This window comes from Thamnophis elegans, chromosome 4, assembly GCF_009769535.1.
Source record: "Thamnophis elegans isolate rThaEle1 chromosome 4, rThaEle1.pri, whole genome shotgun sequence".
Lineage (NCBI taxonomy): Eukaryota > Metazoa > Chordata > Lepidosauria > Squamata > Colubridae > Thamnophis > Thamnophis elegans.
The window spans coordinates 78,763,931-78,790,809 of record NC_045544.1 but is presented as its reverse complement, the minus strand read 5'-3'; positions in this window follow the sequence as shown (position 1 = coordinate 78,790,809).

Sequence of the window (26,879 nt, the reverse complement as noted above, 5' to 3'; positions counted from 1 at the left end):
AAAAGGTTCACGCCAGTTCAATATTATTATTTCATTAATGTGCAATGGGTTTCAACGGGAATAAGTTGAACACTCAGTTCCTTCTTGGCCAAGTCCAATGCCATTCAGATTCCCAGAAGGAGGAAGCCCACTCATTTCAGTTATATTGGCATTCAGATAGGTTCATGCTGGACCAAATTCTTAATAGTGTTTCATTTTGGACGAGATTTAAAAAGCTCAGTTAGCTGATGGGATCTAGCTGATATCAATTAATCTCAAAAAGATAAAAGCAGGCCCAGATCTGGTTTGTTTGAGGACATAAGACATTTCTGGGCTGCATTGAAATGGGGTGTGGGGTACAGAAAGACAGACAATAGCAAATCATTTTATACTACTGCCAGGAAGACTGTAGGGGCTTTTCTATGACAGGGGTCCCCAACCCCTGGCTGTGGGCCACTACCAGCCTTTCAGCCATTTGGAACCAGGCCATGGAAGTGGGGAGTGAGCGTGCATGTGCAGAAGCACCTCCCCACTTGCACGAGCAGTGGGAAAGCACATGTGTGCACACTCCATTTGCATGAACGATAGGTGCACTTGCCCACCGTTGGACAAATGGAGCTGCATGCACCCATGTGCCCACTTGCCCACAACTCGCACCAAACCATCCCCTCTCCCACCCCTGCTGGTCTACAAAGCCGGAAAGGTTGGGGAAGCCTAGACTATGAAGTATCCTAGAGTTGAGCTCAACTCAAAAGGAGCTTGACCGGAAATAACTTAGTTCTTGGTACTGTCTGAGCTTTCTTGCAGACATTTCATTATCCAAACTAGATAATATCATCAGTACTAGTAAGAAGTAGTCAGTTTATATTCTAGTCCGTGATGATGGGGGTGGTCTTAGAGATTATTTGAACGGGCTGTTTGCTGTTGGCTTCCTTGACAGTTTCTTGTATAGGGCATTGTTTACTTGATTGTTGGTTTGATGTTAACCTTGGAGTTAATCTCTGCTGATTTGGGTGCTGATTGCTGGTGGACAGTGCTTGGGGTTTTTTTTGTTCCTCTTTGGGCTGGGTGAAAGTCTCTTTTGCATAGTCTATAAATGTTGTCAATGGCTATATGTCTGTTGATGGCTGATTTGTCAGAGTGCCAGGCAACAGTCAAGTAAACAATACCCCAATCAAGAAACTGTCAAAGAATCCAACAGCCCGATCAAAGAATCTCTAAGATTGCCCCCACCAATACTGACAGACAAGCCACTAGAACATTACTAGCATTGATAAGGTTACCTAGCTTGGGTAATGAAACATCTGCAAGAAAACAAGCAAGCTCAGAGAGCACCAAGAACCCTTCATTTCAATGCTAAGCTACAAATATTCTCCTTTATTAATGAACTTAGTTGCTGCTGCTGCTACTGTTAAATGGAGAAGTAGTGTTGGGACGCCATTTTACAAAGCATTTCATATTTCATAAAAAGAGGCATAAAATGAGTTCCTTTGATATTTTTCTCACCCCTTTATGTGGGGCTATTCACAAGGGGACAGATGATTAAAATAGACTTGCTATGGATAAATAGGGAAGACAGGCTTCCAGATGACTTTTTCTCCCTCTAGCTACTTACCGGTATCATCTAATATCATGCATCCTACTGCAAATAGTATAATATCAATTACTATTGCAATTGGATGCCTAACAGAGATGCATTTTAATGCAGATGGTATTGATGGCCCAAGTAATGGCACCAGGTTTCTTTTTCTCTGGCCTCAGGCAAAGGAATCCTGGTGAACATATCAAGGAACCCAAAGTACCAGCGAAAAAGTGGGAAGCATTTAATTTTTAAAAATCTGTAGACTCTGACCCCAGGTTTCCTCAAGCTGCCCACCCATAAAGCTATGGAAAAAGAGCTGTTTCTTCCCTACTATAACAGATAAACATCCTCCATCACTGTATTTACTTGCTTTATCAGGGACAGTGAGCATGACCTATGCAAGACATCGCAAGCAGCCAGACAGCTTGGAAGTATCTGTTGTCTTTTTCCTTGCCAAGCTAGACAAATTACAGTGCACAGAAAGTTGTTTACATTTATTTTCCTACCGCTTATTATTCAATTTCTCAGAAAGAAAGTAGGTTTAGACACTTATTCTAAAGGGAAAGAAAAGGTTGATGAAGTTTTCAGAAATGAAGAATAGTATGCTTCATCTGAATATCTCATCTTTCTTTGCATTACCATCCCTCTATCAGTCTGAAGTCACTTTGAATTTCCAGCTTTTTCAGTAATAGTGCTATTTTCACTGTTACGTTTCTGAGAAATTTTTCCCTGGGGAAATTCATAGGCCTTGGCCATCCAACCTCTCTGCCCAGATTTGCTGGAGAATATCAAAAGGTCAGGTGTGTCCATCTTTACAAGGAGACCTTCATATGAAATAGCAGTAGAAAGTAGTCTGTCATTTTTCCTGAGGCCAAAGCCTTCAGCCTGTATGTTTGTCTCCCATTCTGATGAATGATTGAGGGCTTTGGAACAAGACAGTAATATCACTTATGGATGCACCTTCCCAGAATTCACCCATATTAGGAGACATGAATTAAAAAGGTGGACCATGTTTGCTAAGTTTATCAGAGACTTAATAGATCTTGTTTAGTTCTTACTTTGCAATATTTAAATATGAAAAATGCTGCCAGCACAATTTAGTGTTTCTGACTGAATTTCAGTTGGGCAATTCTGAAGGTACAAGAGTTGTAACTATGTAATTCCACTGTTATGGACTGCCAACCCCTGCCTAAACCATGCTCTGCTACAGATCTGAGGAGGGCAGGAGATTACTTCCTTTAGTGCTGAAGTCAATGAAATCCATCATGATTTTTTCCACATTTGGGAAATGAGTACAAGCTGCCAAAATGGAATCTGTCATAACACAAATGGATGTATCATTCAGAGTGACCTATCAGTCATTTTGAAACATTCCTAGATGCAAAAAAAAACAAAAAAAAAAAAACCCAACAACCCTAATGTCTGTTAAAGTAGTAAATTTAGACAGAGAAACAAATAGAACAACAAATAGCAACGTGTATCCACTGGGATCTTGCTCTGTGTGTTTGTGCGTAAAAGAGAGATCTTTAAGATAGTGGGTTTTAATTACTTATGTATTGTTTTAGATTTATTAATGGTGGGGTTACTAGTACAGATTGTCACAGAACATTCTAATATTTGAGGGCACGGGGTCATATAGACACTGGCTCATTTAAATTGAAATAGTAAGCTCTACTTGAATGGAGAATGATCTCTGGCTGAAAACTCTGTCCCACTGCCCTGCTCATTTGGCTATTTTTCTGTGCTGCACTTCAACCCTTTTGACAGTTTGACATCTAATCACAGTCCCTGAGAATCCATTTTGCTTCTCAGGTGTCATTTGCCAACCTGCCCATTGCTGCTGTAGGAAAAGATGTCAATGGGCAAGAGGTCAGCTTACTTGAATCTTAACCCCTCTCCTCCAAGTTTTCTAGCCAGGTAATTTCTCCAGTTCATCTTCCCCAGTCCTGTCAATCTTATTTTTACCTACTGGATAGTTACGGTAGAAGAAGGAGTAGAAGTCTGAAATCAAGAGGATATTACCATCTCACCTTCCTTGTACAATTCTTGTTTCCATGGTTTCTTCTTTGTCAATAACTCTAAATCTGTAGAAGCTTGAGAATCTGGGGGCAGGAAAGGTTTGTTCCTGCATACTGTAAGGTCAACAGCTTCATTCTGTGCGTGGCTTTCAACGGACATTTTAGGTTCAAGATACTGTATATATTGAAATATCCATCATTACCTCCTGGGCTGGTGGAGGCCATGACATAAAATAATAGCTCTATCTTTTTAGTCTGAGAGATCAAATAAGAAAGGTGTACACCATTCAATAGATCAAGGATAAAAGGGCTGTATAACTAGTTTTAAAGGGGCTGTATAAACTAGTTTGAGGCCAAGATCCTCTTTATCTTTGAATGTTGCATTGGATTCCCAAAAATCTGAGCCAGGAGATTTAATTGGACTTTGATTTAATTTAATTAAATAAAACATGAATTCAACTAAACTCAATTAATATGATTATTGTCCATATACTATTAATTTCTCTTTTATGTCAATTCATAGTTATAATTTTGCCCTAACATTAGGAATCCCTGTGGAGATTATATACATTTCTGCACAGAAATGATACCACCCCCAATTCTCGGGTCACATTTTTTTGTGGTTTAAAGATGCATCGATCTATAACATATACATTGAATTGTCATCACTCCTCTATTAAGACAATGCCATCCATGGAAAGAATATTTCTACCTCACAAGAGGAAACATATGACTGAGATACAATTTCCTGCTTCTAAATTGCATCCTATTTAAAATAGAGGGCTACCTTATGACCAAGTCGTAATCTTAACTAGAAATCAGATATATTGTGATATTGATCTTTTGAAGCAACTTTGTAGTGCTAATATTTCTGACTGGGAAGGTAGAATATAAGAATATTGGGCGATGTTTTGGAAGCTGGTATGTATTTTCTTTCTTTCATCCTCTTAGTATTTTGGTATGACAAAAAAAACCAGCTTTTTTGTCATAAGCAGGAGGTGTCTTTATTCCCTCTGTTGTTTTTTTGTTAGCTTCCCAGCCATTTTCTACTTACTGCATAGGAGACACTAGGAGACCTTAAGATCTTTTTGTTTTTCATTCCTTTTAATAGAAATGTGCTTATAAGTCCTAGGGGAGGAAGGAAGGAAGGAAGGAAAGCCCAACAGGGACCAAGGCAAAGAAATCTTAATTGTCAGTTTGCTGTTTCCAGCAATGAAATATTTATTGGAGGTCAGGAAGCTCCTGTCATCCACTCAGTGTAGATTGTAGAACTTGGAATTAATTATTTTGCAACACAGTAGTCAAACCTTGGGCCAGGTTTGACAACAAGTAAATGATCTACACATATATACTTATTTTCCCTTCTTTGATGCTAGTTTCTGGGAAATACATTTGACATTCTAATCACACTGCCATTTGGGGAATTAAGCACAAATGGTATCAAAAAGGTTTGATACCATTGTGGAACAGCTTTTGTTAGTAGCTGTGTGACATAAAGCTTTGGGGTGTTATAAGAGATGAATTAGAAAGCATAGCAAGTCTTGTACTGTTCGTAGAAGTATCCACAGCACAGGCTGATTTAAAGTGAAAACACTTTAAAACAGATTACCAGTATATTGTCAAAATGAAATATCAAAGCTTCTTCAGATATTCAATATGAAACCAACCAAGATTCACATCCAGAACCTCATCTCTTCTATACAAATAGCCCTCAACTTACAACAGTTCATTTAGTGACCATCTGAAATTACAATGGCATTGAAAAAAGTGACTTAGGACTATTTTTTATGCTTGCAACCATTGCAGCAACTTCATGGTCAAAAAAATCCAGGCACTTGGCAACTGACTCATCTTTATGACAGTTGCAGGGCCCTGGTGTTGATAAGGGCCTGCAACCTTTTGCAACCTTTTGACAAGCAACAGGAAAGGCAAATTCATTTAACAACTGTGTTACTAATTAGCAACTGCAATGATTCACTTAATGACTGCAGTGAGAATGGTCATAAAATGGGGCAAAACTCAGTTAACCAATGTCCCATTTAGCAACAGAAATTTTGGGCTCAATAGTCATCGTAAATTGAGGACTACTTTACTTGATCTTCTTATACCAATAAGAAAAGTTGAAGGAATAGCTGTAATTTTATTTGGTTGGATATGGTTGCCATCCTAATGAAACCAGCAATGTTGAAAGTGGATGTTCTCCATTCCACAAAGTGAAAATCTAATCCATTTTTTCAAATGCGCATTTTTTTCCTTCTCTAAGAAGTTAGCCCACAGCAGATATTCACTCTCTTGGTACTCTCCATATTTGCTAGACTCATTCTCATAAATCCCGATCTACAGAAATCATGGGAGTTGAGGTCCAAGAGACCTGGAAGCCATCAAATTGGGGTAAGATGCTTGAGTATATTTCATGTCTGTGAGTTTTCATAATGAAAACAGCTATGTTATGGATAATGTACTGATGAGACTGACTTCAAACAAGCCCCGGGTATATTTCAGTTGAACAAGAACTCAAAATATTCTAGTGTAAATGCATCTTCATATTATAAGATAAGGATTTCTGTGTCTGCATTTTCTGAGATCCATGGATATATTTACTAAAGATATTGAACAAATGCATGGATCATCCAGTTTAATTGTGTTTTGAAATCCCAGGGGATGAATATATTTGACTCAAATTAAAATAATGTCAAATACAGCATTTTTATCCAACAGCCACTTAACAGTCCTGATGGTATTTATCAAATATGTTTTTTTGCACCCACAAAAGACCAATTTGCTATGCATTCTATTCTCTACAAAGCTGATTAATTAATAGAATTCTAAAATGGTCCATTTTAAATATATCTAGAGGATGATTTATTGCTTATTTTTCTTTTTCCCCCCTACGAGCCAAAAATTGCTTCACAGTATTTTTCTAAGATTTATTTCAACAAATGGCTTAATATCAGATACTCCCACATGTTTTCATCTTTATCCAAAATTACATTTACACCTTCAGAGTTCTTGAAAAGTTTTGTAGGTTATTGTTTTCTTCTGTGTACAATAGCGCTAAAAGACAGCCATCTTGATATTTATGTCGCCCTATCAAACCAATTGCCCCATTTAACAGATTCATTTAATGGGAGGTTGTATAAGTCATTCCAAGAAAATATGAATCATTGTGATTGTTGGGGGAATATAAGAACTCTGACGTGCCATGTGATTTGTGGTATGGCATAAGATGATCCTGGGCTAGATAAATGTGCAAAATAGATGGGTTTAACATGCAGCAGAGTTCTGAATGTTTGTAACAAGGATGGACAAATTATTTGGTCTCATGGGAGCATGTTTTTTAATAAATATTTCAAAATGGAGTGAATATCTCTGGTGATGTACTGATGTTATTAGGAGGAACCTAGCCTCTTTTGAAAGAATAGGGAGGTTTCCAGAAAATATCCTTAGCAGAGGTGAATCACATCATGGAATTGGTCATCTCAGAGGTAATCAAATCCAACTCCTTGTGTTGTGCATATTCTTTTAAAACATTTAAAATAGCTTTACAGCATAAATCACTTCCACAGGCAACCCATTCCATTGGTTGATAGTTTTTCCTATCAGGAAGTTCCTCCTAAGAGCTAAATCTGAATCTATATATTTTCAACCAGTTTAGATTAGGTGCTAAATCTAATCCTCTGGAAAAGGAGAAAACAAGTTCAGCCCCTCCTGTATATGCCAATCCTACAGATATCTGAAGACTATTCTTGTATCTCCCATAGTTTAAGCAGGCTCCCTTATTGCGCAGGCTAAATATAGTCCATAGGATTTTGGTTTCCAGTTCTTTTACTGTTTTGATAATTGTATTCCAAGTGTTGCTTGATCAAGGTGGGATAGAATGGGACAAATATTTCCCTTTATCCGTGTATGTTTATTAATACTCCCCAAGGCAATGCTTGCAGTTTTGGGAGCAACCATCTCATTGTTGGCTCATGCTCAACTTGTGAACTACTAGGATACCTAGATTTCTTTCACATGTAATATTAGGTCTCACCCATCCATACTTGTGCTTTCATTTTCTCTCCCCAGATGTAGAACTATTTCCCCCAATTAAATTAAATCTTGTTCACCTTGGTTAATTGTCCAAGATTGGAGAATTAAATCCACCTCCTGTCATTCTTTTCTAAAAGCCAAGGTAATCTTTTGTCTCTGCACCTCTGCACCTGACCGGAACCAGCTGGGTGGAAATGCCAGCGTGGCCGAAGAAGATTGGACCATGTGATGGTCCAATCTTCCAAACTCAATGAAGCGGTGGACGTGATGAACCAGGGTCTTGAGGCCGTTAAGAACTGGATGAGCGCTAACAAACTGGTACTCAACCCGGACAAGACCGAGTGGCTGTTGTGCTTCCCTCCCAATAATTTGGCTAATGTACCAACACTTAGGCTGGGGGGTCAAATTTTATACCCCTCAGATAGGGTCCGCAACTTAGGAGTCCTCCTGGACCCACAGCTGACTTTTGACCACCAGCTGTCAGCTGTGACCAGGGGGGCATTTGCCCAGGTTCGCCTGGTCCGCCAGTTGCGGCCCTACCTAGACCGGGAGGCTCTCACAACAGTCACTCGAGCCCTTGTGATGTCTAGGCTGGAATACTGCAATGGGCTCTACATGGGGTTGCCCTTGAAGTGCATCCGGCGACTACAGTTAGTCCAGAATGCAGCCACGCGAGTGATAGTGGGCGCACCGTGGTTCGCCCACGTTACACCCGTCCTCCGCGAGCTGCACTGGCTACCTGTTGGTCTCCGGGTGCGCTTCAGGGTACTGATGACCACCTTTAAAGCACTCCATGGTAGTGGATCTGGGTACTTGAGAGACCGCCTTCTGCCGATTACCTCCCTTCGACCAATTAGATCGCACAGACTGGGCCTCCTCCGAATCCCATCTGCCAGTCAATGCCGACTGGCGACTACACGGAGGAGAGCCTTTTCTGTTGCAGCTCCGACCCTGTGGAACGATCTCCCCGTTGAGATCCGTACCCTCACCACCATCCAGACCTTCCGCGCAGCCCTCAAGATCTGGCTCTCCCAGCAGGCCTGGGGATAGGTTCCCAATTCACCCGCTCGAGTGTTGATTGCTGAACGAAAGTTGTGTTTTATTATTTTTCTTTGTTCACATTTTGTTTTGTTTTTTGATACTGCACCCCCCTCCCTCGTGATTGTAAGCCGCCCTGAGTCCCCTCAGGGAAAAGGGCGGCCTATAAATTTTAATAAATGACAAAAAAAAATGACAAATGATGGATTTGTGGGTGTGGGGACAAGATCATGAACTTTCAACTGGGTGGGAATCCTAGGTAACTTTGAGAATTGGGATAATATCAGCATTCCAAATATCATGCAGAATTAAATCAGAGTACAAGGCAGAGCTATCCTTCACGTTCCAATTGGGATTCCACAGATGGTTGCCACCATGTCTGTATTATTAAATTGGAACTTTAAGGATAGCTCTGCCTTGGACTCTGATTTAATACTGCATGATTTTTGGAATGCTGACACCTCCTAGTTTTGTGTAATCTGCAAACCGGATAATCATTCCTTCATTCCCTTCATTCAAGGTCATTAATTAAAATGTTAAATGGCAAGAACTCAGGACAGCCTGGCTGGGTCTTCCTTGGACTGTTCTCTCCAACCTGACCTAGAACCATTCACAACAAATAATTCTTTATTCTCAGTGCACAACATATGTACAATGAGATTGGTTGAGCTCCCTCAGTGCACCTCTCTCCAACAGAATACAACTCCCAGTGGAAAAAAAAAAGAAATAAAAAATATCCCTAACTCAATAAATCATGTTAACAAACACCCAGTCCCATTACACCAGTGTGAACATGTTACATGTTGTGCTGGCCCTGAAAGTTGAACGTACTACTTAGTTATGATGTTATTACACATTCAGGAGTCTGACAGCCCACAGATAAAAACTGTTCTTCAGCCTGTTTGTGTGGCTGGCTATGCTTCTATATCTCCTTCCTGATGGTAGGAGGGTAAAGAAGTGCTGACCAAGGGCTGAGTTGTCCCTGAGGATTTTCCTCACTTTTCTAAGGCAGCGAGCCCTAGCAATGTTGTCTAGTGGTATAAGAGGACAGTCCACAATATTTTGTGCTGTGCTCACCACCCTCTGTAATGTTTTTCTATCCGCAGCTGTCAAACCAGCATGCCATGCCGTGATGCAATAAGTGAGGACACTTTCTAGTGTGGATCGGTAAAAGGAGGTCATCAGTTGTTGTTCCACCCTGTTTTTTACAAGACCCTAAGGAAATGGAGTTTCCGTTGGGCCTTCCTGACCACCTGGATCGTGTTGTTTTTCTAGGTGAGGTCTTCACTGAGATGGGCTCAATACACTCTAGGTGAGGTAATGCAGCTGGTTATGAGTTGGGATTCCACAGATGGTTGCCAACATGTCTGTATTATTAAATTGGAACTTTAAGGATAGCATGTATGCTCTACTCTGTATTTTACCATTTTTATTAAGGAGGATATCATAAAATAGTCCATTGTAACAAAAATACTGTTCAAACATCTATACTTTTGCTACCAAATTTCAGTAACACAACTGGTGGACATGTAAGTTTTGACTTTAGGCTTTTTTTCCCCATCCCTGGATCTATAGACTCTAATTGTCCATGGCTTTCCAACAGGCATCGGTTTTAAGGATTAGGAGGATCATTTAAATTGCAAAGAATCTTAAAGAGAAAATGCAATCCAGATAAATAACACACTTGACAATCTTGGGGATAATTTGTAAATTGATTCTGTTTGACGATCACAAGGATATACTGTGCCTCCTACTGCATTTAGTGTCTTCCTTCCATGGAGAAATAAAAGCCTCTATCTTTTTTTGCCCCTTGTTTTAATGAATCACCAGTAAACATTTGTGGGCTCCACCCTCAAGAAAAGATAAAACAGTAAAAGGATAATAAATAATAATATTCATTCAACAGGAAACTGTTTCCTTTTAGTGCTACACTATAGCTATCATAATGAGAGTCAGGAAAGCAACAAGCTTTTTCACGCTTTTAACCAATGGAGCCACAGTGTCACATCATGCTCAGGCTTGCTTGCAGATGTTCAATTTGTTTTACAATGCTCAGGGCAGAGTAATAAAACACCCAGAAGCAAATCAAAGCCATATTGCTGCTTTGCTTCCATATTATGAGCTCTGTTTCATGCAAAGTATTTACAGTTGCTTTAGAATCTATAATGGTGCATATGGTGACAACTGTAACTGCCTAATTCTAGTTCCCTTTCATAAGGTAATTTTTGTGTCTATTTAGGCCGTCTTGCCACATTTCTCTCTCCTCAAGCACAGTCATCAGCTGGAGAGTGAAATTTTTGATAAAATTAACCAGACCTACCCTAGAGAAGCTGAAACCATATTTGAATTGTTCAGAATGTTATCCAAGAAGTCTATGTTGCCATAGCGGGAATTGAAGCCAATTGAAATTGCTGCAAAACTGAGTTTATTTGTACAGAAGATGCATAATTCATTAAATTTTATTTTGGAAATAAATGGCTGCCGTTTGTCCCAAAAGGTCAGTTTAGACTTTGTATACTAAAGGTAGAACTTACATCAACATGATCATGTTTCCTATCTGCTTTTTAAAAACTGGATGACACTGTAACAGAGATTCTGTCTTTACTTATTAGAAATAAATCTTAACAACATCAAATAGTATTCTGAAATGATCAGAGTGCCGAAAGGGGATACTTTTTATATTCCACTTTAATATGCCCTGAAAATTAATTTTATTTCTAAACAATCATTCCTTGCTGTAGTATCTAAAAAATAATGAAGGATGTTGACCTGGGCTTTTATAATATATTTGCCAGTTTCTCTGACTTTGTCAGAGCCAATCACTTTCCCATTTCCTGGAAAAAGATGAGTGGCCCAGAACTGAGCCTTCCTCCTTTCTTTCTCAGGTTGTTTCAGTCCTCCTATCTTCTCAATGCATTTATTTCTTTTCACATTTTTGTGAGATACCCAAATAAGATGTGGAAGGAGGGCAGACAAATCAGAGCGCTCTGAATTGGGACCACCCCATCATTCTGCAGAGCACTGTTTGGTGGAAGTTTTCCATGGTGGCAAAAAAGCAGAGAAGAAAATCGATTACCTTGCTGGTAACAACTGGCAGAGTCATAAATCAGGACTACACAATTTAGCAGTGACTCAGGACATCCACCACAGAGGCAGAATAGGGATAGGCAGTGGAAATTGTATGCAGAAATTGATTCTGCTAATTCAAGGATGGGTAGATAATATTTTAACTCAGGAATGGGGAATGCTTGTTAAATGGTTATTGTTCTTTTTCTCCAGTTAATTTAGAGGACAGGTTGATCGTGGACAATTAAAAGTTATTTAGTGGTTTACAAATAGATATTATGGGACATTATGCTGCTTCTTTCCATAAAGGTACAAGGCCCAAACTTTTTCTCTACAAATATCTTAGAATATCTCTAAATATTCTACAAAAGTATATTTAGAATATCACCAAAGATTCTTTTTATCTGTCTGTTTGTTTAAGATACATTAGATATTCCTTCTTGTTTTCCTTCTTTATTTTTGACCAGCTGCCAACTGCCTCTCTTTTCTATTATTCACTCCTTAAAATGTATTTCTGGGTCATTTCTTTATATGGAAAAGCTATATGTATACATGTGAAGGGGGAGGAAGGTGCCTAAAAAAGGGCAGATGGCAGTCAAAATGCCATTGTTTGTACTGGGCCAAAGCAATGTTCACCTGTCTCTATGAAGTCAAGTGTTATTTCCATTTTTCTCTAAAATTTTCATGTTATGGTTTTTAAGTGTAAAAAGTAAGAAAAAGGAAACTGAAATTAGAAACATGAATATACTGTGTTAAGTAAGCTCCCCGTTGGGAGAGCGAGTACGTTCAGCGAAGCATTGTGAGAGTTGTGTTGGAGAACACAAATATTAACCCGACTTCATAGGTTTTAGCTAATTTAGTTTAGCAAATAAGGTACCAGGCTTGAAACCTAGGGCTGTGAGTTCTAGTGGTAGCTCAGTGGTTAGAATGCAGTGCTGCAGGCTAACTAACTCCTCATTCCAAGAGGTCAATTCTGAATGACTCAAGGCTGTCTCAGCCTTCCATCCTTCTGGAGTCAGTAAAATGAGGACCCAGATTGTTGGGAACAATATGCTGGCTCTGTAAAACCGCTTAGAGAGGGCTCTAAAGCACTGTGAAGCAGCATATATAAGTCTAAATGCTATTGCTATTACTAGTCCCACCATAGGTATGGAAGCTGGCTCGGTGACTTTTGGCCGGTCACTTTCCCTCAGCTTATAACAACACACAGGATTGTTGTTGTTGTTGTGGGGAAAATAAAAGGAAGGAGCATTAGGTAAGTTTATCACCTTGAGTTATTTAAGGAAATAATAAAGACGGGTTTAAAAAGTCATATAAATAAAAAGTCAGTTCTCTGTTCTTGAGATAGCTTATCTTTACACTTAGAAAGACTTGTTTTCTTTTCTCACATCACTCAGAGAAACCTTTTTATCTTTTATTTTTCCTAACAAGCTTCACCTCTTAAAGGCTAGTGGAAAAATAAATACCTAACTTACATTTGCAGTATAAAGATGACTCCCTCTGCCTATCATACTTAGCTTCTATTGCAAATTGGGCAAGCAGAGCTTCAATGCAACTTTTCTTATTTAACCCTAGGGATTCATCACAGCTTGCTCAGGGCAAACAATAAGGAATAAGCATGAAAAGACTAAAACAAAAAGAAAACTTGGGAGTCTTCAGAATTTTAGGTGTATTTTCCACAATGCTATTAACTGGTTTACTTCAAGAGTAAACTTGCCATCTTCAGGCTGGGTTTTGGGCTTAAAGTGTGATTGGAGCTACCATCTTTCTTATAAATCTTGGTGGAGGTGTGTGAAGTGCTGGCTTTGTTTCAGTAAGTGGAATGATTGGTTGTATAGTTGTATCATGATTGGTAGATTGATAGATTGGTGCTGATTGATGCTGGCTGTGTGTCTATTGTTGTTTTGTGTTGTAATGGCCAGGGTAGTGGGTGGAGCTTGTTTGTTGACTAGGGCTGATTTCCAGATTTCTGGTAGGCGGGAGGTATTGTCACGTTTATTCATGTTGTGGGGGTGTTTCTCTATTTCCATAGCTTCCATAATTATTCTCTTGTTGAAGTGTTCTGTTTTGGAGATTAACCTGATTCCAAAACAGAACACTTCAACAAGAGAATAATTATAGAAGCTATCAAGAATATATATATATATTTATTTATCAGCACAAATACTGTATGTATGTATGTATGTATGTATGTATGTATGTATATTTTTTTTTATTTGTGCTGATAAATAAATAAAGGGAGACTAGAACACTGGTCAGAAAACAACATATATATATATATATGTATGTATGTATGTATGTATGTATGTATGTATGTATGTATGTTGTATTTGTGCTGATAAATAAATAAAGGGAGACTAGTATAGATCTATTTCAAGTTATTTAGCTCTCATCAGCTAGCCATACCCTTACTGGGATTAGAACCTGTGCTGTATTACATTTTAGGCAGATGTGTTAACCACTAAGCCACAAGGTCCTCCTCCTTTATCAGCTGAGCCAGGGAAATAGGTATGCATTTAAAGTTACAACCCCTGGTATGCCCAAATATGGGAGGAAGCTTACTGCTTCCATTCTCTGTCCTTCGGCTCGTCACAAGAGACCATCCAGACAGAAACCCAATATTTTAACTTTAAAAAATATTTAAAAATTAATTTTTTTTTTAAAGTTGTAACTTTAAATACATACATACATACATACATACATACATACATACATACATACATACATATATTTGAATGTATGTATGTATACGTGTGTGTGTATATATGTATACGTGTGTGTGTGTCTGTGTGTGTGTCTGTGTGTGTGTGTGTGTGTTCCAGCATAACTGTGGAACGCCTAGAGCAATTTCAACCAAACTTGGTACACAGATGACTTACTCTCTGGAAATAAATACTATGGGGGTAAGACACACCTAACACCCCTCGGGGAGGGGTGTTCTGTTATGATACAGCCTGTTGTGCCTAAAAATGGCTTCTACTGTATAGTGCAGTGGAGTTGCCATTGTAACTGCTTCACAGTACTCCACAAGGGGGCTCCCTCTAATAAGGGGGAAAATCCAACAATAGAAATTACATTTGGTCCAGACATTTCCCCCCTATAAATAAATACCCAGGCAACGCCAGGTTATCAAATAGTCTTTTAATACAGAATAAAAACTAATAAATACCAATATTTAGAATGAAAAAAAATGAAAGAAAAAAAAACAGCCTAGACAAAGGTGAAGAAATCAAAGAAAAGATTATAAACAACTGACTTTTGGTTTTGTTTTACAGCAGTTTTAAGTATAAATAGAAAATAACCTCTTACTCTATGGTTACAGCTTCTCTATAATCCATTATTTTTATTCCAATTCTCAAAACCATATATCATAAGAACTTTTTTTTCTTTTTCCAATCATCATTAAATGTAAATAATATTCTACCTGTAGTTTAATTTGGCCATCTCAGCAAGTTCTATCATCCCTTCCTCCATTGTGGGTAAATTGAAATCTTTTCACCTTTGTACATATAATAATTTTCAAGAATAAAATAAAAAGTTAAACTGTATTTCATGTGGAGAAAAAAAGCTAAAAGAGGCTTACTTCAGTAAACACTGCATAGGGGTTGTTAAGATATGGGGAAAAAGAAGGAAAAGAAGAAGAAGGAAAAAACATGTTTATGAAAGGCAGAATTTGAATCTCCTATGTGTTAGTATGTGTATATGAGAGGCAGGAAGGAAAAAGTAGAGATAACTGCAAGGTTTACAGTTCTCAGACATTTAGAAAACTGTCCTTTAAAACTAATTCAAAACTAAATTCTATGAATTGTATATACTAAGGTGACCAGACGTCCCGCTTTTGGCGGGACACCCCCGCTTTTTAATGCATTTTCCCGCGTCCCGCACGCTTTTTTAAAAAGCACGCTTTTTTTGGCGCTCGCAGCTCCCGCCCATCAGCTGCTAGCTTGCTGGGCTGGCTCATCGTTCTGTTCTATCTGCTACCTACAAATTTAAGCCAGCCCAGCCTGCCGCTCACTGATTTAATTGGCCAGGACTCCAGCCAATCAGTGAGCTGGCTGGGATGGAAAATTTTCCATCCCAAGCAGCTCACTGATTGGCTGGACTCCTTAGCCTGAGGACGCCTGCGCGAGTCTCCATTTTCCTTTCGTCTTTTGGGGTTGCAGCTGCGCTTGTTGGTGAGTAATCTAATCTAATCAGAGAATTTTCCGCTCGCCGCAGCAGGAGGAGAGGGTGGGGGCGCTGGCAGCCGCCCGCAGAGAACGTCCTCTCGCTTCCGGGGCTCCCGCCGCCCGGCAGAAGCCCCTGAAGCGTGTGGAAGTTCTCTGCGGGCGGCAGCCGCTGAGCCCACCTCTCCTCCTGCCTCTTCGTCAATGGGATCGCTGCCTCCGAGAGCGTGGGCGCAGCGGCTGCCGCCCGCAGGCAACGTCCTCTCGCTTCCGGGGCTCCCGCCGCCTGGCAGAAGCCCCTGAAGCGCGTGGAAGTTCTCTGCGGGCGGCAGCCGCTGCGCCCACCTCTCCTCCTGCCTCTTCGTCAATGGGATCGGCGCCTCCAAGAGCGTGGGCGCAGCGGCTGCCGCCCGCAGAGAACGTCCTCTCGCTTCCGGGGCTCCCGCCGCCTGGCAGAAGCCCCTGAAGCGCGTGGAAGTTCTCTGCGGGCAGCAGCCGCTGCGCCCACGCTCTCGGAGGCGCCGATCCCATTGACGAAGAGGCAGGAGGAGAGGTGGGCGCAGCAGCTGCCGCCCGCAGAGAACTTCCACACGCTTCCGGGGCTCCCGCCGCCTGTAATCCTGAACAAAGAATTACACTTAATATTGAAATGGAAAAGAAAATATAATGAATGAAAGAAGAAGTATAGGAAGGAAGGGAAGGAAGGAAGGAAGGAAGGAAGGAAGGAAGGAAGGAAGGAAGCAAGGAACAAACAAAGACTGTTGAAACAGAAAAGATAATATAAGGAAGAAAATGGAAAGACGTATAGGAAGGAAGGAAGGAAAAAAGGAAGACAATGTTGAAATGGAAAAGAATATAAGGAAGAAAATGGAAAAAATTATAGGAAGAAAGGAAGAAATGTACTTAATATTGAAACAGACAAGGGAATGAAGGAAAAAATATTGGAAGGATTGAAAGAACAAGGTTTTCCTTGTATGGGATTGATAGTGTCATTCTTAAATTTATTCCCCAAAATTTTTCCTATTTGTCTAGTTCAATGTTATAGCCAAAGTTCTGTGCCCATTTTATCATTGGTTCTTTTACAGTTTCCAATTTCCTCTTCCATTTGATACTTCAAGAGGAATTTGTATATTTTCCCTATCATCTTTCTGTCCAGACTTTGAATAATTTTATTCAATTCGTGTGGTTCTGTTTCAATACCATATATTTTAGTGTCTTTATTGTATTTAGTTTTAATTTGGAGGTAGGTTAGCCAATCACCTTTCATATTCTGATCTGCCAATTCTTCAATTGTTTTTAAATTTCCCTGTCTGTCAATTAGATCTCTGTATCTTAGAATTTTGTTCCAATCTGTAAAATTTGGGTGTGTCGTTCTTTCTGTTGGTGATAGCCAATTTGGGGTTTTCACATAGTGGATTTTTTTGATTTTGAGCCATTGTTGCAGTAAAGTTCTAATTAAATGATTTTGAAAGTATTTGTGCGTTTTATGTTTGTCATTCATTCCATAAGAAATTATGCCAGCCTGCCTGCAGGTCATGGCCTTCTAAGATCAGAATTCTTTTATTCTTTAACTCAATCCAATCCTTCATCATTGTCATTGTTACTGCAGTTGCATATATATAGGCTCCCTGTGTGCTTCCATCCATTGCTACGAAGATCTGCTGACTCTGCCTGCCTGCTGGTAAGTGAGCCGGGTTTTTTCTTTTATTTTTTTAATGTATTTTAAAATAATATGTTATTTATTGTGCATATGATTTTTTAAAATAGTGGTATTCTGTGTTGATTCTTTTTTTAAATTGTCTTAGACTATTTAAAAAAAGATTCTATCCAAAATAAATTGAAACAAGCCATTTTTAAAATTTCTATGCACAATACTTTGAAATGGACTCAGAAGTCATGATTGACACTGAGTGAATTTGCACTTTTAATAATCAGGAAGATACAATGGCATTGAAAAAAGTGACTGATGACCATTTTTCACACTTAGCGACCGTTGCGACCATTTTTCACACTTAGCAACCGTTGCAGCATCCTCATGGTCACGTGATCAAAATTTTGTTTGGCAACAGATTCGTATTTATGCTGGTTTCAGTGTCCTGGGGTGACCTTTTGACAAAAAAAAATTTTTTTTAATAAAGCCCCCCCCCCCCCCCGGTCAAGGGCATCCCTCTTTTCCAATCTGAAAATCTGGTCACCTTAGTATATACCATGTTAACTTTTTGTGTTGCTGTGACCTATTTCCTGATAGCTGAAGAAGTAGGTACACCTATGTAAGTTAGAGTTGAAAAGAATGTAAAGATGCCACATGCATGAGATTGATTAACACATACAAATATCAATTCATGGTTCCCTTTTCATTTCAGAATGAATGATTCTGAATTTGAATCATTCTTGAACAAATCAAAGCAATTTATTTCATCTTAGTGCTAACAATATGTTAAATAACTTTTAAAAAATTTATATGCTATCCACGTGAAGTTCATTTAAATTGAGAAAACATACAGTAGTTTAAATAAATTATGGCAAGGTAATTTCATACTGCAATGTTCTTAGGTTAATCCAATTTTGAAGTGTCATGAGGTTAATTTTCTTTCACGTGTATTCACCAATCAAGTAACAAGCGGAAGTAACATTGGCAATCAAGTGTTGCATGAGTATATACTAGCTGTATGATCACCCCTATTAATCCATCAAATAATTGCCATTGTGACAAGTACTTGTCTTTTATTTGGTAGATATATGTCATGACATTTGAAATTATGTTGGCAGTCTTCTCCCATCATTAGATAGGCATTGCATAAGAACACTGTCTCAGCTTCTTCCTCTGTACAAAAAAAAAAGAGTGACTATGACACTGAGCAAGAACATAGAGCTATAACAGTTGTTTTCAGAGACTGTGTACATTCAGGTAAAAATAACAACATATTTATTTATTTATTTATTTATTTATTTATTTATTTATTTATTTATTTATTTATTTATTCATTCATTCATTCATTCATTCATTCATTCATTCATTCAGCCACTTCAGTTGCTGTGTGGTGGGATTCAAATAATTTAACAACCAGTTCTCTGCCCTAATGACTGGCTGGGTGAGTGTGGCCATAGTGGGCATAGCCAGGGGGTGTGACAGGCAGCAATGGACCTCCTGTATCCCACTTGGAGCAAAAGTGGGCTGTAGAGGTCAACACCCCACCCTGCACCCTATTTTGGGCACCCTGTAGGCCTCCCTGCAGCCTTCTGAAAACAAAACTGGGCCACAAAGGGATGGTGCCCCCCCATGCCCCATTAGTAAGCCTTCCTGCAGCCTTCTGGGGGCAAAAGCAGGCCACGGGGAGAAGAGGTGCCTCCCTGCACCCCATTTTGGGCTTAGTAGGCCTCCCTGCAGCCTCCTGGAAGCATAAATAGGCCAGGGTGGCAGCACCCCCCATGCCCTATTTTGGGCCTAATAGGCTTCCCTACACTTATCTGAGAGCCAAAATGGAGGGTGTGGAGACTCCAGGAAGAGGTGGGATCAGCCAGCAATTTAACTACTGGTTTGCCTGAACTGGTTGAATCCCACCACTGAAAATACTCTAGACAACATATGATATATTAAAAACATTAAAAGAAGGCAGGAAAAAACAATAAGGCAGGAACAAAAACCAAAACACAGAGAAGGAAAGCATTATAAATACTAAAGGAATAATATCCCAGTATCAATGTAAGGTTGCAAATCACATTGGTTAAGATTAGGTGAAAAGGCAACTTTTAAGGCTTTCTTAAACTACAGCAGGGCCCATGTTGTGAAATTTGGATGGGAGAAGATACCATACTAAAAACAGTAAATGTTCACGTGTAAATATTTCAATGTTATTAAAGTTACTAATAATAGTAAGTATTGACTAATTATTACATTTAACCAAATAATGATCTATTATCTATCTATTTGGTAGATATATGTCATGACATTTGAAATTATGTTGGCAGTCTTCTCCCATCATTAGATAGGCATTGCCTATACTAAAAACAGTAAATGTTCACGTGTAAATATTTCAATGTTATTAAAGTTACTAATAATAGTAAGTATTGACTAATTATTACATTTAACCAAATAATGATCTATTATGTGGGGAAAGAAATATTTCTCCTTTAAATCAACTGAGCAAAATAATAGTAGTAGCTCAAAGAATCAGGTCATAACAGAAAATGAGTTTCTATTCAATCCAAGATTGAAGATCTGGGGTGATAGATTTTCCACCATAATTTTTTTTTTTTTACTGTACTCCATATTCATACTCTCTAATGGTTGAGAATATCCAAGTCAAAGTGGGAGGCTATAGAAATTGAATAAGTAAAGAAATAAAATTTCTTTAAAAATAAATAAATAAAAATAAAATAAAAAAGAAATAAAATATAAATACATTAAATACATAAATACAATTTTCAAGGTGGAATTAATCCTAAAATGAAAATCTATTATTCTGCAACTTTTTGGAAAACGGTGAGAAGAAAAATGTAAAAACAAAAAAAAGACAAAAGAGAAAAGGCAAGTCAAATATTAATCTAAAAGACAAAAAACTGAATTACAGAAGATGTAATTTCTCTATCTCGCATATCAGTTAACCTATCTCCCATTAAATTAAGAAACTAAAAAAAAATGAATAAACGCTTCTCAAAAATACAATTAAAAAAAAATTGTTGGAAAAAAGTAAAATGTAATCGTTTCTTATTTAGCCAAGTTTTATTGAATCAAATTCTACTTCTGAAAATTTTGTGGGAAAACATGCAGAAGAAACATAGTTATTTTCTTTGAATTCCATTCCAAAAATTCAACTTAAGAAGCAATTGCAAAATATAACCTCAAAAAGCAACGAATGGACTGTGTACGGAATTAAAACAAAAGCCTTCAAAATATATAGCTTCAATTCCAAAATTATTCAAGCTGCTATTAAAGGACCTTACCAGGGGTGGGTTCCTGCCAGTTCTAACCTCTTCTATAGAAGAGGTTCCACAAATCTACCGTGCCGTTTAGAACCGGTTCCAGCTCCCTCCTCCCCTCCCATCCGCACTACGCTTGCCCTACCCACCACTCACTGATTGGCTGGCTCACCAATCTCCCCGCCCGCTTCTAGGAGTCGTTAAGGTTGCAAGGGTCTTGTAACTTGACAGCTTTAAGACTTGCGTGCTTCAAATGCCTGAGTTTCTGAGCCAATATTTTGGTTGCCAAGCAAGAGCATTGTTAAGGGAGTTTCCCCACATTTTACAAGTTGGCCACGCCCACCCAGTCACATGACTGCCAATCCACTCCCACCCAGTCACATGGTCGGCAAACCACTCCCACAAAGCAGGCCACACCTACAGAAGAGGTTCTAAAAAAATTGAAACCCATCACTGGACCTTACGTGTACTGTATATTTCTTTTTAAAGTCTATTATAGACTGATCTTGCTCAGGATTATGTTAAAATTTTAAGTTATTTTTTAAAATATGGTCTTTGTAAATGACTCATTGGGTGTTACATGGCTTAAAAATTTAATATATAAATGTCACTTTATTCTGAAAACGTTTTTCACTTTTACAACTGTCTCCACATCCTTAGCACATTTTTTATTAGTGTTCCCAAGCTAAATCATTCTTTCTTCAGGGTAATTGACCAGCAGAATATCTAATGAGCTATTTTTTCTAACATATGATGCTTTTTTTTCAGTTCCAAGCATTTCTACAGAATTTCATATTGTTCACTAGAATTTTCATTTGCAAAAAGTCAGCTATTCTATATTCATCACCCAACAGATTTTTCCAAGTGTCAAGGGACTTGACATAATGTTCTATAGCTGTTGTTTTCTCTACAACATTTCTCATTAAACCCTGGAGTTTCTTAACTCTTCTCTGCAAAGGATTCTTCTGATGAAGAAGGCAAGAATCCCATGCTCTCATTTTCTGGTCCATAATTAATCAAGCAAGAAATACCACAGAGTAGAAATCTAAAACACAAGGAGGCACATTTTCTGTTTACCACTTAAATAATAAAGCAGTCAGAAACTCAGGAGATAGCCAAGAAGACTTGAGATCATAAATCAGTCTGTCATCTTGCCAATCTGGAAATCTGACAAATACTGTTTTGACTGGTTTTAATTACCTCCCCTGTTAGTTCTCAGCACCAAGGTGCCCAGAGTTGATGGGATGGAACTTGCTCCAAGATGTAGCTCTGATTTGAAGATTAAGACTACCATCATTGCTTGCCTTTCATAATGTCATTAGTGTAGGCATTGGAAATGTTCCTGAATATTTCAGGACCTTAGCTATAGAGCACTGGAAATAGAGATTTCTTGAAATAAATGTTCACAGAAATCCAGCTGAACGGGAATTGCAACTTTCTCTGATATTCTCATTCACTGGAATTTGGTATATCCCTTCTGCTCAAATCTCATGTCTATAATGAAAAATCAGTGGCTTTGACTAGATGAAGAGGGGAGATAGTGTAAATCAGTTAAACCGTCCAGGCCTTCCGCATAGCCTTGAAGAACTGGCTCGCCCGTCAGGCCTGGGGATAAGGATAGTTGCCCCTCCCGAATGATGAATGTATGTTGCCTACCATTTTATTATATGTTTCTATCTTGATGTCTGTATTCCCCTTTCCCGGTTTTATGTGAGCCGCCCTGAGTCCCCTCAGGGAAAAGGGCGGCCTACAAATTCTAATAAAACTCTATAAAACTCTATAAATCCAGACTGTTTTAGGACTGTTAATATACCAGTCCATGATTTTTTTTCCAGGACATAAATTACTTAAAAGCCATAATAAATCTGCAGTTGTAGTTACATGTAATTTATTCTTAAACCAATACCCATTTTTGCTTGCAGTTTATAACCACCTAATAAATAATTATACATGGGCTTAGGAAGTGAAAATGCCACCCTAGGGAAGAAGCCAATGGCAAACCCACCTTTATCTCCACCAAATTATCAGGAATTGAGTTCAATGTAAAGGAGACTTCACTACCACTTAAATACACATTTTTTTTTATTCAGCTTCTTGAAAATGCATCATGATTTTATACATAACTTGTACCGAAGCATGCACTTTTGCCTGTACCTTTTTTCCTCACAATAATATTTTTATGAGTTTTTTTCCAGCAAAGAATGATAGATGCCAGCAAACTTTGTTTATTCTATAGTCTCTGCTGTGTGAGAATCTGTTTAAGTGGGCCACAGTCTTCCGTATAAAAATAAAATCTCCACCTTTTTTTCTTTTTCCTTTTGCTTTACTTCCTCAGAGGGGGGAGGAGTATCTGCCTTTATAGCTTTTCTTGGCCCCATCCCATTGATATTTTTTTAAAAAAAAGAAGTGTTTAGTCAATGCTAAATTTTCTAACATTGCATTTTAAGTGATATCTTACATTACTCAGGAAGCTTGCATTTGTGCTGTGACAAATATTTTATCAGCAGAGTTACAATATTCACGATGCAAAAGAGCATCTGGAATAAAGCAGCTCCCTATTTCATGGAGGAGACATATTTGCTATGCAGATGGCTGGAGTAAATCTGGCCTTACAATTAAAATCTGTTTAGAGTTTGTAGTGAAGTGACTGATGGATTGGGCTCAACGCTCCATCAATCCCCCCCTCCCCTCTCTGCTTTGATGGCCCGTCATACATAGCCATTTGTACAAAGTGCAGGGATTCTTTAAGGCTATCACTTTGTAGCTGACATATATATTCCAAATAGTATGCAAAATGCAAAGTGCTTGGTGTTCCTAAGTAACAAGGGCAAAAGGGTTGCATCTGCTTCAACAATGCCATATTGTTGTGCATATTCTGCTACAAAATAACATCTGCACTACTCCTTCTAGGCTCCTTTTGAAGGAGAAAGCATTCTAACATTAGGGCAGTTATAATTAGCTTGTCGGGTGGGCTGGTCTTAGTTGTGAAGAAAGAAGGAGGGTAGGTATTGTTGGAAACTTGCCAGGCCTCAATTCTCAAGAAAAGAAGTAAAGTCATAGGCCACTTCAAATTTTCATATACGGGTTTTTCTTGAAACTAGAGAGAGGGGGGGAATATTTATGCCCTTAAACTAGGACACATTGTTTGAAAAACAAAAATATTTGTATTTTGTTTCTTGCTGTCTTAAGAATTCTCAAGAGGGAGATTGGGACAGCTAGTGGAAAGGACAAAGCATCACAATGATCAAAATCATAGATCCTATAGCCAGTAAGGGCCACTCTGGCTAGTGATATTTACACAGTCAAAATAGATCCGAACATTCATTTCTACAAACCTCATAAGGCCAAATATGGCTATGCCAATGAAGTAGCAAGAAATGTAAGCAGATTAAGCAAAGAATTAAAAGAAGCTACTGTTGCAACCAGTTTATCAAATCAGAAAAAAAAAGATTTTTTTTTACACCTTAGCTGTAACATGACACTAATTTGGGAACTAGAAGAAAATAATTTTAGTGCAGACAATGTTTGTGGCAACTGATAATGTAGAAAAGCTATATTACATCTTAAGGGGGTGGGGGGAATGCACTGCCAGAACTTGCAAGAAATTTCAGCAAACTAGTCCTGATTAAAAACTGCAGCATGGGACCAGAACTGTGAAGTCACCTACCCATTTAATCTGTTAGGTGTGAATTTGCAAAAGATATTGACTTGGCGAGACAACAGCTTGCAATGAGAAGGATCAAAAAAATGAAAGTTTTAAAACTGATTGGGTTATTTATAAAATGTTTCAAGTCACACATTTACAATAGACAAGACACTGAAGGAACAATAGGACAGCACCTTTATTGACAGAACCAGCCCAACAAAAATTATAAAATACAAGCTTTGTAAAACCGTACTTCAGTTATTGTGGTTTAATATGTGTTTAAGAATATAATACAATAACCTCAGGGCATGTGTTGTATGCGTCTGCATGTTCCTGTGCAAATAATGAGATAATTTCCAAAATGTAAAAGATATAATTTCAGTAGAAACCCTTTTCACCTCCATGATTCATAAAACTATATGTTTGGGTTGAAACATAATAGTATGTCTTGGAAATTTAACTAGTGGGTACTGGAAATGAACTAATTATCTTTGGGCTTTACTACTGCAAAGAAAAACACAGATTATAATAACGCTGGAAGAGACCCTAGAAATCTCGCAATCTAGCCCCCTGATGAAAGCTGGTTTTGCAGTGCAAACTGCAGCTATAATATCTTGACAACTGTTGGCCCAGTCTCAGTATAGATACCTCTAAGTTTGCTCCCCGCCCCTGCCCCCCCAATTTCTTGATTAAGGAACATTCAGTACCTGGGCAGCTTGACTTGAAAATTCAATGGAGAAGGCTCTGTGTGAATCTCACATGATGCTGAACAATTCTTTCGTGTAATAAATAGGGCAATGTTTACCTCAATCAGTGTATAGTATTTTACCCCTTGTGCAGTGAAGAAGTGGATAAATCCAGGGGTGGGATTCAAACAAGTTAACAACCAGTTCTCTGCCCTAATGATTTCTTTCAACAACCAGTTCACCAAACTGCTTAACAACTGGTTCTCCCAAAGGGGTGTGAACTGACTGAATCCCATCATTGGATAAATCTATAAATTCACGGAACTGGAAGGGGCCATTCAGGCCTTCAAACTGAAGTGTCCTAACCGTGTCACTGTCTCTACACTCAATCACATCCCATGAAAGAGACCTTTCTGATGTTCTAAGTGTTTAGTTCCACTTCTAATGGTTTTGACTTTTAGAAAGGTTTCTCCTTCTAGCATTCATCCATAACTTCCTACAACATAATCCCATTATTCTCTGTCCAACACGTTGGAATAAAAGATAGGTACTGACCTTCTACCTCATTTAATTTCAGATCAAAGACTTCCAGTACAATAAAACATGCAACATTCAGCTAAATACATAACAAAAACATTATATTGAAGTCATATACAATTATTTTCTTCTGTCTTATTTCCTTTCATGTATTTGGAAAATGTTGTCTGTCTGTCTGTCTGTCTGTCTGTCTGTCTATCTATCTATCTATCTATCTATCTATCTATCTATCTATCTATCTATCTATCATCTATCTCCTTCAATTCTTTTCACATAAGTTAGTTTCTATTCCCGCAATTACCATAATTTCTCTTTTTTGATCCAATTTCATTGAATCCTTCTGTCCAAAACTGTTTGGCCCAAACTCACACAGTGGAATTATTATTTCCATTAATTTAAAAATTATACTTTAATGGATGCACCCTAAAATTTCATTTGCCTTCTTTGCAGCCATATCAGATTGTTAATTCAGTTTAAGGTCACTTACCATTTCAATATTCTTTTCTCATTTACCACTACCAAACCAGGAAATCTGTACTCATACGTTTGATTTTGTTTAAGTGAAAAATCTTGCACTTGTCTCTCTTACATTTCATTTGATTACTTTCAGTCATTCCCCCCCTCAAGCTATCAGTACAGTTTTGAATTTAATTTCTGTCCTATAAACTTTTAACTATCCCACCCAATTTTGTATCATCTGCAAAATTGACAAACAATCCTTCTATCTTTTCTTCTAATTTATTAATAAAAATGTGGAAGAGGAGAGGAACTGATAACTGTAGCATCTAATCTTATAGTTCAAATGAGGAGGACTCTATAAATGATTTCTGAGCGGCCTATGTATCCAATCAATTATCATAGCACCCAGCCCTACGATTAATTAATAGCTAATCAGCATCTCATGGAATACTCTGTCAAATATTCTGTTGAAGCCAGGATATATTATGTACACAGCATAACCAAAATCTGTAAAGGATTGAAAAGGACATAAAATCTGTCTAACAAGGTTTGTTTTTGACTGATTCAGGTTGTAATTAGCACTTTGATTTAAAGTTTCTTACAGAGCACTTTTTTTATGATCTACTGCAGAAGCTTTTCAGGTATGTAAAACTGTCTGTAGTTTAAGGGAACTTCGACTCAGACCTTTTTTAAAAAATAAGAGCATTCACTTTCATCTTGGAAAGTTACCTGACATTTCATCCATTTCCA